This window comes from Lytechinus variegatus, chromosome 4 (assembly GCF_018143015.1).
Source record: "Lytechinus variegatus isolate NC3 chromosome 4, Lvar_3.0, whole genome shotgun sequence".
Classification (NCBI taxonomy): Eukaryota; Metazoa; Echinodermata; class Echinoidea; order Temnopleuroida; family Toxopneustidae; genus Lytechinus; species Lytechinus variegatus.
This window is the reverse complement of record NC_054743.1, coordinates 57782222-57794082: the sequence shown is the minus strand read 5'-3', so window position 1 is coordinate 57794082 and position 11861 is coordinate 57782222.

Here is an 11861-nt window from a genome sequence, read left to right as displayed (position 1 = left end):
TGGAAAAATATATCCTGCCAAAAAAATCCGATAAAACAAATACTTTTTAAAATCTGCTATAAATGGTTTATTTTACTCTGCATCACAAGGTAAAAATTTTATAAATCTTAAAGTAAATTTTGATAACAACGTGGGATATAATTATCGTGATTATAATGCAAGAAGTTAATGAGTCAGTCAGTTGCAACATTCAAAGTGTTTAAAAAGCAATTTAGATTTAGGTAATCGAGTTGATTTATTGCTATCCGAATCTCCGAAAATTGTGTTTCATTATATAAAAAGCATTCCACAAAACTTGATACGATTTCATAACTAAAAGAAGAAAACATGTTTTTGATTGCATAATGTTTATTTGATGATGTATCATTCGGTAGAGCTCAAGAATCAAATAATAAGGGGATATTAATCCTATGCTCATTTTTCCTTGATTCCCAAATCAAAATGAAATGAGGAAAAATAGCCGAAATATTTATGAAATTTCTTAGTTCATATGGTTACAATTGACTATTAATTGACAGTTGATATAAATGACAATTCAATAAAGACAATTTCTCTTTATATGAGGCGTCAAAGCCTCATGAGATAACTTGACGTCAATAGAATGAGAGGTATTAAAAATCCGAACTTATACATGTATGGTTCGCTTGTATTACCGTTTTACATGTAAAAAAAATCCTAATAGATATTACCTTTGTAGTTGATGCCATCGATAATGTTGAGTAGAAGTCATCATGATAGCTACCATCGAGTGCCAGTTTCTTCAGATGATTCATCTTACATATGAACTGAGCGAAATCACGTGATGCAGAGGGGCGTTCACTGAGATCATCACTGTGTCGAAGAGTCTCAATCTGATATCACAGTAACGTAAAAATGAAGCCAAAATTACTTGACGTTTCCTATACCTCAATGTACACTGACATCACATAAGATTGGTCTAAATCCAAAATTAATAAAATAATCCGGTTATGATCATATTTGATGGTATGCAAATTGACATAATGTAGAAAATAGCTCAGTTTAAATGTTTCTCATTGCATTTGCATGTTTCCGAAAAGTCAAGCCCCATATTTTGGAAAAAAAAATCATCCTGCTAAAGAAAATCCGAACAAAACGTCTTTTTTTAAATCTGCTTTTAATGGTTAATCTCTCGCTGCATCACAATGTATAAATGTTATATATCCTTATGTAACTTGGGTTAAAATCTGCACCCTATTCGTTATGTGAAACATAATTATCATGATTATAATGCAAGAGGTTAATGGATCAATCGATTGCAACATTAAAGGGTTTTCAAGAATTTTGAATTTGGATAATTGAGTTCATTTATTGATATTCGAACCTCCGAAAATTTTAAATGTTTCATTACGTAAAAAGCATTCTAAAAAATATAATGCGATTCGATAATCAAAAGAAAAAAAAAATCTGATTCCATGTTTATTTCAAGACATATCATTCGGTAAACTTCAAGAATCAAAGCGGTTATTAATCACACACTCTAAGAAATTCGGGTTCAATTTTCCACCGCTTGGAGCGCAGAGGCCTGTCGCTGAACGGGTACCCCTAGAGGTGTACAACACACACGGACTCTCACATAAGAGCTAACTCGCACCTCGATGTACGCACGTATCGTACACCCCATTTGCACCGGGATTTCTTAAGCCAGGCTGACACTTGCACGACTTTTGGCCACGATTGTGTCGTGGCAAGTCGTGCAATTTTGGGGCACGAACTGGGAGGCTCCCGCACTGTTTACGACTTGTTCACACATAGTTCACGACAAGTTCACGACGAGTTCACGAATAGTTCACGAATGCGTGCCCGTCAGTGTCCACATTGACACGAAATGGCACGACGAGTTCACATATAGCTTGCGCATAGTTTACTCACTTCCCGCATTGGCACGACCAGTTTGCGCAATTCGGACGGTGTCGTGCTGAACTATTCGTGAACACGACGTGAGCTGTTCGTGAACTATTCGTGACAGTCGTGGCATGGCGCGCACTGCCACGCACTGGCACGCATCCTCCCGCATCGTCCCGACGAGTTCACGACGAGTTCACGAACAGTTTGCGCATATTTCACAACCAGGTCGCTAAATTTTGTCGTGACCAAAATTTTGAACATTTCAAAATTCTCGTTCCGACATGGCACGCAGTCACGACGTGTCATGACGTGTTAACGCACATTTCACGCCAGTTCACGACTAGTTTGCGCACTGGCACGACTTGAGTCGCGCCAATGCGTGACACAAAATCGTGCAAGTGTCAGGCTGGCATCAATGTGCATTACCCTAAATTCCTTAATCAAAAATGAAAAGGGACATAACGGCCGAAAGATTCATGAAATTGCTTGGTTCATGGTTTACCATTGACTATTAATTGACAATTTAATAATAAGATTCATCATAGCCTTATTAGATAACTTGACGTCAAAAGAATGAGGGGTATCAAAAAATCTGAACTTACATGGTTTATTTTTCATGTAAAAACATTTTAATAGATGTGACATTTGTTGTTTGCAGTTGATTGATTTTATTCGTCAATAATATCACAGGTGATTACAATGAATTTGAGGAATACCTTGTCAGAATAGCCCATGAAAGCCAAAAGGCTTATTTCGAATAGTATTGTTAGTATAAAGCATTAATGTATTGTAACAACAAAAGGTATACACTACGACAAGTACTAGAATATGGTAAAAAGAAATACATATCCATCAGTCAAATAATTTGCAATCACCTGAAGCAAAGAAAAAATCTACCTAATATATGAAGAAATATTAAAGCAATATTGACTGGCCTCGGGGCGATACGACATATATCGCCCAAACTAGATTTATATCGCCCGAGTCGCAGACGAGGGTGATATCAATTTAGTGAGGGCGATATATGTCCTTTCGCCCCCAGGCCAGTCAATATTGCTATTATTAACCAAATCAGGCATCTAGAGCAAAAATCGTTAAAATCTAGATAATTGAAAGTTTTAGAATGAGAATCTAGTTTATCATGTTGAGCAGACTGGGCCTCTGAACTTTACCATTGTGACGTAATTGAAATGACGCGTCCCTGGCCTGGGGACGCAGTATCCAGCGTTGTCTTAACTTGATTACCATTATGACGTATAGCACTGCGCGGTTCAAAGACGCGTGCAAAAACGCGTAGAATACCCGGATATTAGCGCTGCTTTTTATTGCCCGCTACATTTCCACGCACTTTCTCATTGACTTTCCTGAGCGGGCAATAAATTGGGCCCGTGGATAAACAATTGGAATTTTATTGACCGGCAATTTGATCCCAACAACAATGTTTCAAAGTTGCCCTGCTCAGATGTCTGATACGGTTAATAATATATTTTATCATACTCTTCATTATCTACAATACTAAACACCAACTGTACAAAATGGTGATTTGTAATGGTAATACTGTTCTCGAGTAGATTCAGTTTTAGGTTCTTCTTAATTTAAAAATTTAACAGCTTTTTTTTTAGGAAGAGCATTCCAAAATTAGACGCCATTAAAATAAAAAGTGTTCACGATATAACCTTCAAGATTTAGTAATAAATACTTCGAGTATCGTACTTATGGATATTTGATACACGGGTGAAATGATTTGCTATGAATTGATTAATGTATCCGTATAGAATATCTCATGTACGTGGTGTAATACTAATTGTTTAGATCTTTGTTCTACATGAAGTAATCCTGCCTTTTCAAGGTCATTACATCCGACATGTGCTCTTGGTCCTAAAACATTTAAAAATCTTACAATCTTATTTTGAATTATTCTTAGCTTTTTCTTCTCCGTTGCAGCCAGACAACCTTACCAAGCCGCATTTCAAATAGACACTGTTTTAAACCTGTTAAAACAAAGCATAAAATACGGCTAGACTTCATATTCAAACAGGTTTGATATCTATACAAAATTTTTAAGCGTGAATTTGCTCTTTTGGCGATTGAGACTACCAAACCTGTCCATGATAGATCACTTTTTTTAATCAATTCCCAAATATTTTACTGAATCTGTTCAATTACATGATTATTATGGAACCGTGAAATCGTGAGTATATCTAACTTTCGTTCGAACAAAATAAAATGCTTTCCATTTCCCCAACATGTAAACTATGCTTGTTGTCAGACATCTATTCGTTGCAATTTGCCAAATCTGCACTAAGTTCAAGGCACTATCATCAGCATATAAAATCAATTTAGATTCGTTAATACAAGTACATATGTTATTAATGTAAGACGTAAAGAGAATGGAGCATAAAATGCTTCCTTGAGGGACACCGCATTTAATAGGCGATGAATCAGAAAGAACCATTTGCAAGGTAACTTGATGACGATTAGGTAAGTATATGATCTAAACCATGTCACACATGCAGAGTCTAAACCAATCGCTTCTAATTTATTTAAAAGTTTGTTATGATTTACAGTATCAAAAGCTTTTTGTAAGTCTAGGAGAACCATTCAAACCATGCGGCCATGTGAAATGTCATTCCTGATAAAATCTGTTAAATGTATCCAATAAGATTCAGTGGAATATCCAATACGAAAGCCGGATTGAAATTTACATACTAGCTTACCTATTTGAAAGTATTTCTCCCCTTGAGCATGAACAGATTTTCCGAAATTTGCGACACCACACACTAAAAAAATATTTTGATACTTTTTGTAAAATTTACTTAATAAATTAAGGCAAGACGGTTGCCTTAATTTTATAAGTTTTGTTTAAAATGTGGCATTTCGAGTTTCAAATAGTGTCTGAATGATTGTTTCTACATCTCAGAATAACTGGCTCCAGTAACTTAATTCTCTTGATGAATATAACTTTTCTCCAAATTTGAGTTTTTACAATGTAAAAGAAATTTGTTTAAAGAACTGAATTTTCATGAATGAAAAATAATGGCATCAATTTTCAAGATAATTTAGTAATTTTTTGTTAAGCATATTTAAATTTGAATCATGTTTTTGCCGAATTTACTTAATAACTTTTAAGCAAGATAAATGACTTAATTTTTTGAAGTTATCAACAGTGATAAAGCTTTTTACATGCAACTTAAAAGAAAAAAAAAGAAAAACAAATTATATATTTCCCAATTTTAAGTCACAGCAATTTGTGAATATATTTTCAATCTACTTCAAAATTTAACTCATTTTGAAAAGTAATATTTTTTTTTAAGTTATTGTTACTCAGAAAATTTGGTTTCATACACTATTCAATTGTCTGAAGTTTCACATTTTTTTAAGTGTTCACAGTGCAAATCTTTTTTGTTCCATGTACTTAATTTTATAAATTTGAAAGTATTTTTTAACCTTAATAACATGAGTATATTTACTGTCGTGTTTATGCCCCGTTTGTAGCAATTAAAGTATTTGCTTTAGTTGTGAATACTTTATGTTAAAAGTAGAATTTACATTAATAGACAAGTGTATTGTTATCATCACTCGATAAATGCAAGTTTGATATCTGTCATTAGTAAAATCCGATAAAGAATTTTGAGTAAATGTTACACATTTTTTTAAAGTTCATGGTTAAAGCAGTGTTTTAAGTTGCATGTACTCAACGGTTGTAACTTCAGATGACAAAGTATTCTTCTTGGTATGTACACACAGCTAAAATTAATCAATAACAAAGTAAATGCAATTTAATCACAGAACTGTACTTTATTAAGTAGAATAAGCAAAGCATAAACATGTAGCATCAAAAGATAACTAGATTAAATTGTGAAAAATTGGTGAAAACAACACAAATTGTAATATTTCCTTGTACCTACACCCCATTTTTTACTACACTTCTTCTTACCACATCTTTCCTGCATAGGTCTAATTTTTTTGTTCCCCCATATGCCATGATTTTTTCAACATTTCGTGTTGGTACAGGTAACTGGAATTTACATGTCTGTGAGAGCTAGAAAATGGCCTGAAAGATCTAAAAATTCTGAAATGCTCAATACTATAACACAAATAAATGTATTATATTTGTACAGTTAAAGATTAAAAAATGATGCTTCGTGAAGAGTAAAAAAAAATGCATTATTAGGTCTTATTAGTGACAGGCAGAATTTGTGTGTTTTTTTTAAAGTACAATGATAATGATAATAATCATCTGTTTACTTGACCAACAAATGATCAATGGGGAAAATTTGAAAAGCCTTCCTATTAGCTGCCAAAAATGCCAAAGAATGTCAAAAAAGTCATGCTCCCCGTACAGGTGCAAAACAGAGAGTTCTTTCAATTTATCACAGAAGTAGAAAAAATAATTTGATACATACACAAAGAAAAATCTGCTCCAAAACCAAACTGTGGTTCCAATTTCAGACTTTCAATTATTTTGTTTTGACAGTTTTATCCGGGAGTTTTATTCCACCTAAATATTGACATTAGGTTTCACCATTATATCATCTGCTGGCAGAAAAAAACAGAAGTGGCTTGCAAACATAAGAACATAGATGAACTCAATAAACACTAAAACTGTACTGGGTTTCCCCTAACTAACTGCAGACACACTTCTGGTTTGATATGGGCAATAATTTTCAAATTTCTACACCAATTTTTAAATCCTTTGAAAATAACAGCTCTAAATGGACAAATGACGGGCAAAGTTTCATTACCAATAAGTAGTTTTTGTTTTATCACAGTTTTGCAAAGCTTTACCATAATTGGAATCAATCACTTTTGCAAAAAAAACACAACTGTGTAATTAAAAATCTATTCGGCCTGGATTTTACTGCTTGCAAGACTTTGCTAAACTACAGAATAAAATCTTATTATTTAGATACATTTTAAGGAAGAGTTGCTGTTTCAAGTGGTGTAAATTTTTTTTTACCCTTTTCAGACTGGAAGTGTGCCATACGCCCTGAACAACAACTACAAATCTAGTTCTTCATAGCTAACACAATTCCAAACTCACTTGAATATCAATGTTAAAACTGTTTTAAAACCTTAACTGATTACATTACAAAGTATGCCAAAAAGAAGTCTACAAGCACTGCCATCTTAACACACTCCTTCAAGCAGGTTCACTGCTGATGTTTAATTTAAAAACTGTAGGGCACCTGTGAAATAACATAGAATCATTGCCAGTACTGGAGTGTAACAAATTGTAATAGCATTAGCAACAGTCTACCTGCTTCAAGAAAAGTTTCTACAATAAAATGTGCTGGCCATATTTTGTGTGTTATCTATTTTTTTTCTGGGACGCCTAGTATTTGAAACTATTTTAAAGAAAATTAAAGGGGAAGTCCAGCCCCAAAACAATTTTCTTTCGAGAGAAGCGGAAAAATCAGACAACAAAACAAAATAAATTTTGAGGAAAATCTCACAACTAAAATGAAACTTATAAATTTTAATGACATGAAAATCTGGGGAAAACAATGAAAATAACTACACAAATTTGCAAGTTGATGACATCATGGGTACACTTCTCATGATTTACTCTATAAATATTAATACTATAAAATTTAATTTTTTGTTCAAAAATATGATTACCTCAAAACTTTACCCAAGATATCTTTATAGTAAACATTTTTTTTGCATCTTTTCAATAATACAGAATAGTTTTCTGTAAAAATCTGTTTGTCTGATTTTTCTGCCTCTCTTGAAAGCAAGTTATTTGAGGGCTGGACTTTCCCTTTAAACTACCATTTGCACGCTCATGATCTGATTAAATGCAAAATAGTATTGCATACACAGCTTAATTCCACATACATAAAATTATGTAAAATGCTAATGAAAAGCACCAACCCATAGCAAGCATTAATTTCATGATGGGAAACATATTTTTTTAGAATGGGAAGAACAAGCATCACGACCACATAACCCATATGCGACTTGCGATTCTGTTCTTGTAATCTTGCGTGTCCATCTTGATTGTTCATCCCATCAGCAAGGGAAAGGGGAAAGTTCGAGTGAATACAAAAATCCAAAACACATTATTAGAGATACTGTATATCATTATACCTTCTGATTTTTTTCTCATAAGTAGTGAAATAAACTTTCGTAGTCTGTGTATAAAGTAACAAAATGCCAAACTTGAGATCGTACCACAGTAGTTTGTCGTCTTAAGGCATCAGATTTTTTGTACTGACTCAATATTTCAACTTCTTCGGATAGCTAAGGTTGAGGGCGTAGGTGAGTCCAAAGAGGATTACTATACCGTGGGTCACATGCAGACAGTATCTCATCGATCACAACATTGCCTTCAACCACAATGTGCACACAAGTGTCAGGATTCCCTACCACTCCCAAAGTGAGATCCTTTTCTTCATCCTATGATATATATTTTAAAAGAGATAAATAAGGTCAGAGAAGTGCATTCAAACAGTGATGGTATGATTAACTTAGAAAAGACAACATGAACCATCGATGTTTAATGGGTATACTTTTTAAATGTAAATTAACTAGAAGGTTCAAAATCTATTGCAGCAATTTCCTCCACAAATCACATGTGCAAAACACTGTTGGCATATTCATTTGCATTATTGCTGTGTAGGTCATACCAAACATACAATTCCATGCACAGTTTTGTGAAAATCTGGTGTAGGGTCTAAAGGCAATCAAGCATTTATCCCTCAAAACAAGAGAAAATAGACTAAACATTGCCAACCTTATCTCACCACACAAGTCACAAGGGTTACCCTCGGGACAAGGTTAGTCCTTGTACACATTGGATAACTAGACCCTGGCCTAAGTGCTCCTAACCATGCCCTCCATTCCCTGTTTGCACTTTGACTTTGTCTTTGCCTAAAATGAGGTCCAATCTGCCAATATGAGACTCTGAACTTAGCCTGGCTGTGAATGTGATCCCCGGCTGTGATCGGTAAAAAAAATAGTAAGCAGCCTCCCCACAACGAACCGGCTTCGACAATTGTCCAGGACCAAGGCATCCGCGATGACGAGGTCTTCGCCGGCCGCGGGCTTGCGTGTGCATGGCTGAGTATACCGTTAGTTCGGAATGTGGCCAACGCGATGCCTCATCAAATGACGAGAGACAGATCCACAGTAACAATTCTACTTATTGTTCATGACTTCATGAAAATAAAATCATTTAAAAACTTATGTACTAATTAATTCTTACCTTTCGTAATGACATGAAAACGACGACCCACCAAATCACCACTGCCTCCAGTCAAATTTCGTGGTACATGTAGGTATAAGCGACGAGTGCGCGTGCGCAGTTCAGGAATTTTTAAGTCGAACTTGAAATTATTCAGTAACGCGCGTAACAATAAATGTCTAACACTGGTAACACGTCGTGAATACAATTAAGTAGATCTAATTTCTTAAATTTTATTGCTAAAATTACGAGACGAGGTGTTGGTGCAACTTGAATAAATTTGTTACAGTCGTCATATTACATAGGCGGATCCAGCTTTTGGCGAAAGGGGGGGGGCGCACTGCCGAGCGGCGCACATATTTTTGCACTTCACCGGCGCCATAAAAGAAAATGTTGAAAAAGAAAAAGGGGTAATGCCTGACCCTGTCAAAACACGCACACGCACACACACACACACACACATGCATATATATATATATGACTCATACCATATAGATATACATGACTCATGAGATAGAGACACATATTTCACCGACAAATTAATGCGAGCGCGAAGCGCGAGCTGAAATTTTTACAGTATACTGACCTGAAAACAGGAAAAAGGTGCCTGTTTAGGACTGTTTGTAGTAACTCATGAGGAGGATACATATCTCACTACACAGATAATGCGAGTGCCGAGAGCGAGCTGAAATTTACTTATATTCTGACCAGAAAGCTTGATATTCTAAGCATTCTTGGTACCAATGATTAAGATGGGTATCTAAAAAAAATGCGAGCGCGAAGCGCGAGCTTAAAATTTTGATATTTCGATCTGAAAACATTACAGTTTAATGTACGTTTTAATAAAGAACAAGATTATATCCAACAAAAGGTTAGTGAAAATCGAAGCGGGAGTTCTTTTGAGGTTCAGAACTAAGAACGGGACATTCTATTCACCTATTTAATCATGAAAAGTATGGGGTTTTGCTACAGAAATGATGCGAGCGCGAAGCGCGAGCTGAAAATTTTTATGTTCCAATCTGATAATTTGAGCACGATTTTTAATAAAGAACGAGTTGTGTAGCTCAATCTCGTTTGCTGATTTCTGTGTAACATTACCATCTTATTGTTTTTGCACATGCGGAATTATTGGGGGAGGGCAAAACGATCATTCTTGACCGCGGCGCCGATCTAGATTTGGTTAGCAATAGGCCCTTCTTCATTATTCTACCGGCGCTTATTTATTGAAATCAGGGGACGCTGATCATTCTTGACCGGCGCCGATTTAAATTTAGGTGGCGCCGGTTAAGACAAATGCAGCGCCGATTTGTCTTGACCGGCGCCGATTTAAACAAGTAGTAGTGATTATTTTTACCGACGTTACGTAAGATTCAGGCAGCGGCAATCCATAATCGACTGGCGCCGATCTAGAACCAGGAGGCGCCGATTATTCTTGACTGGCGCCGATTTTTAACCAGGTGGTGCTGATTATTCTTGACCAGCCCCGATTTAGATATAGGTGGCACTGATTATCCTTGATCGGCGCCGGTTAAGAACTCAGGCAGCGCCGATTTTTCTTTACCGGCGCCGATTTATAACCAGATGACGCCGATTGTTCTTGTCCAGCGTCGATTTAGATTTAGGTGGCGCTAATATTATCCTTGATCGGCGCCGGTTAAGACTCTGGCAGTGCCGATTTTTCTTGACTGGCGCCGATTTATAACTAAATAGCGCTGATTATTCTTGTCCGGCGCCGATTTAGATTAAGGTGGCGCTGATTATTCTTGATTGGCGCCAGTTATATGCAGGCAGCGCACTGCTACCGGCGAAGTTGTTGGGAAAAGGGTAGTTAAAAGAAAAAATAAGGAAGATGATATGATTACGCTTTGCTGGGGATAGTCTTTCCTTTACTGTTGCTAATGTTATATCAGTGTATAATTTTTTTTAAGCAGCGCCTTTTCCCTTTCTTTCCTTTATTTTTGATTTTTCAAGCGATGCCTTTTCTTTCTTTTACTTTTTTTTAATTTTCTTTATTTTGAGCGGCGCCTTCGGCGCCGCTCAAATATTAGGGGGGGCGCGCGCACCCTGCGCACCCCCCTGGATCCGCCGATGTATTAGACGTGCTCCGACTTAATCGTTTCAAGATGCCGTAGGTAATACCATCCGGGCCTGGTGAGGATTTCGACCTCCTACTCTGTAGTGTAACTTTGACTTCCTTTGGCCTGATGGGTCTACGGTCGAAAGGAAATTCAATCTCACTAGCTATTTTTTTTCACCCAATCTAAATCGCGTTCATCAATGGAGGGTGGCTCTGTGCCATATTTTGATGAAAAAGTGCTCATTTGCGGTGTCAAGGGAGAAGGAAGGGGTCTGGGTTCCTGAGTAAAGAGTGCCGTCGACTGCGTGCTTGCTAAAGCTCTAAAAATTCTTTCTGAAGCGTGATTCCTCATGTTTAGTAGATCGTTCTCTCATCTTTGAATAGTGACTCTTGCGTAGGTAGTTGTAAGTGTGAAGCGCATCGTAGAACTGTGATCGGTCATTGGGGGTTGAATTTTCACCGAAGGCCTTTTTCTGGAGAGAGTTTTTTAATTTCTTCATTTGATCGAGAGATTTACTTGGCTGTCTCCGAAACCCTTGTAGGTTGGTCGATTCTTTCACAGAAATGAAGAGTGGATTAGATCTCAAGAAGTCTTGCATGATGACACCAAGACAGTCACCCGCTTCGTTGGGAAGTATTGCACCACTTGCAAGATCATGGTGAAGGGAGTGTATCGTAGCTTTTAGGTCCTCGTTCACCGATTCCATTGTTCATATGTTAATTGCGGAC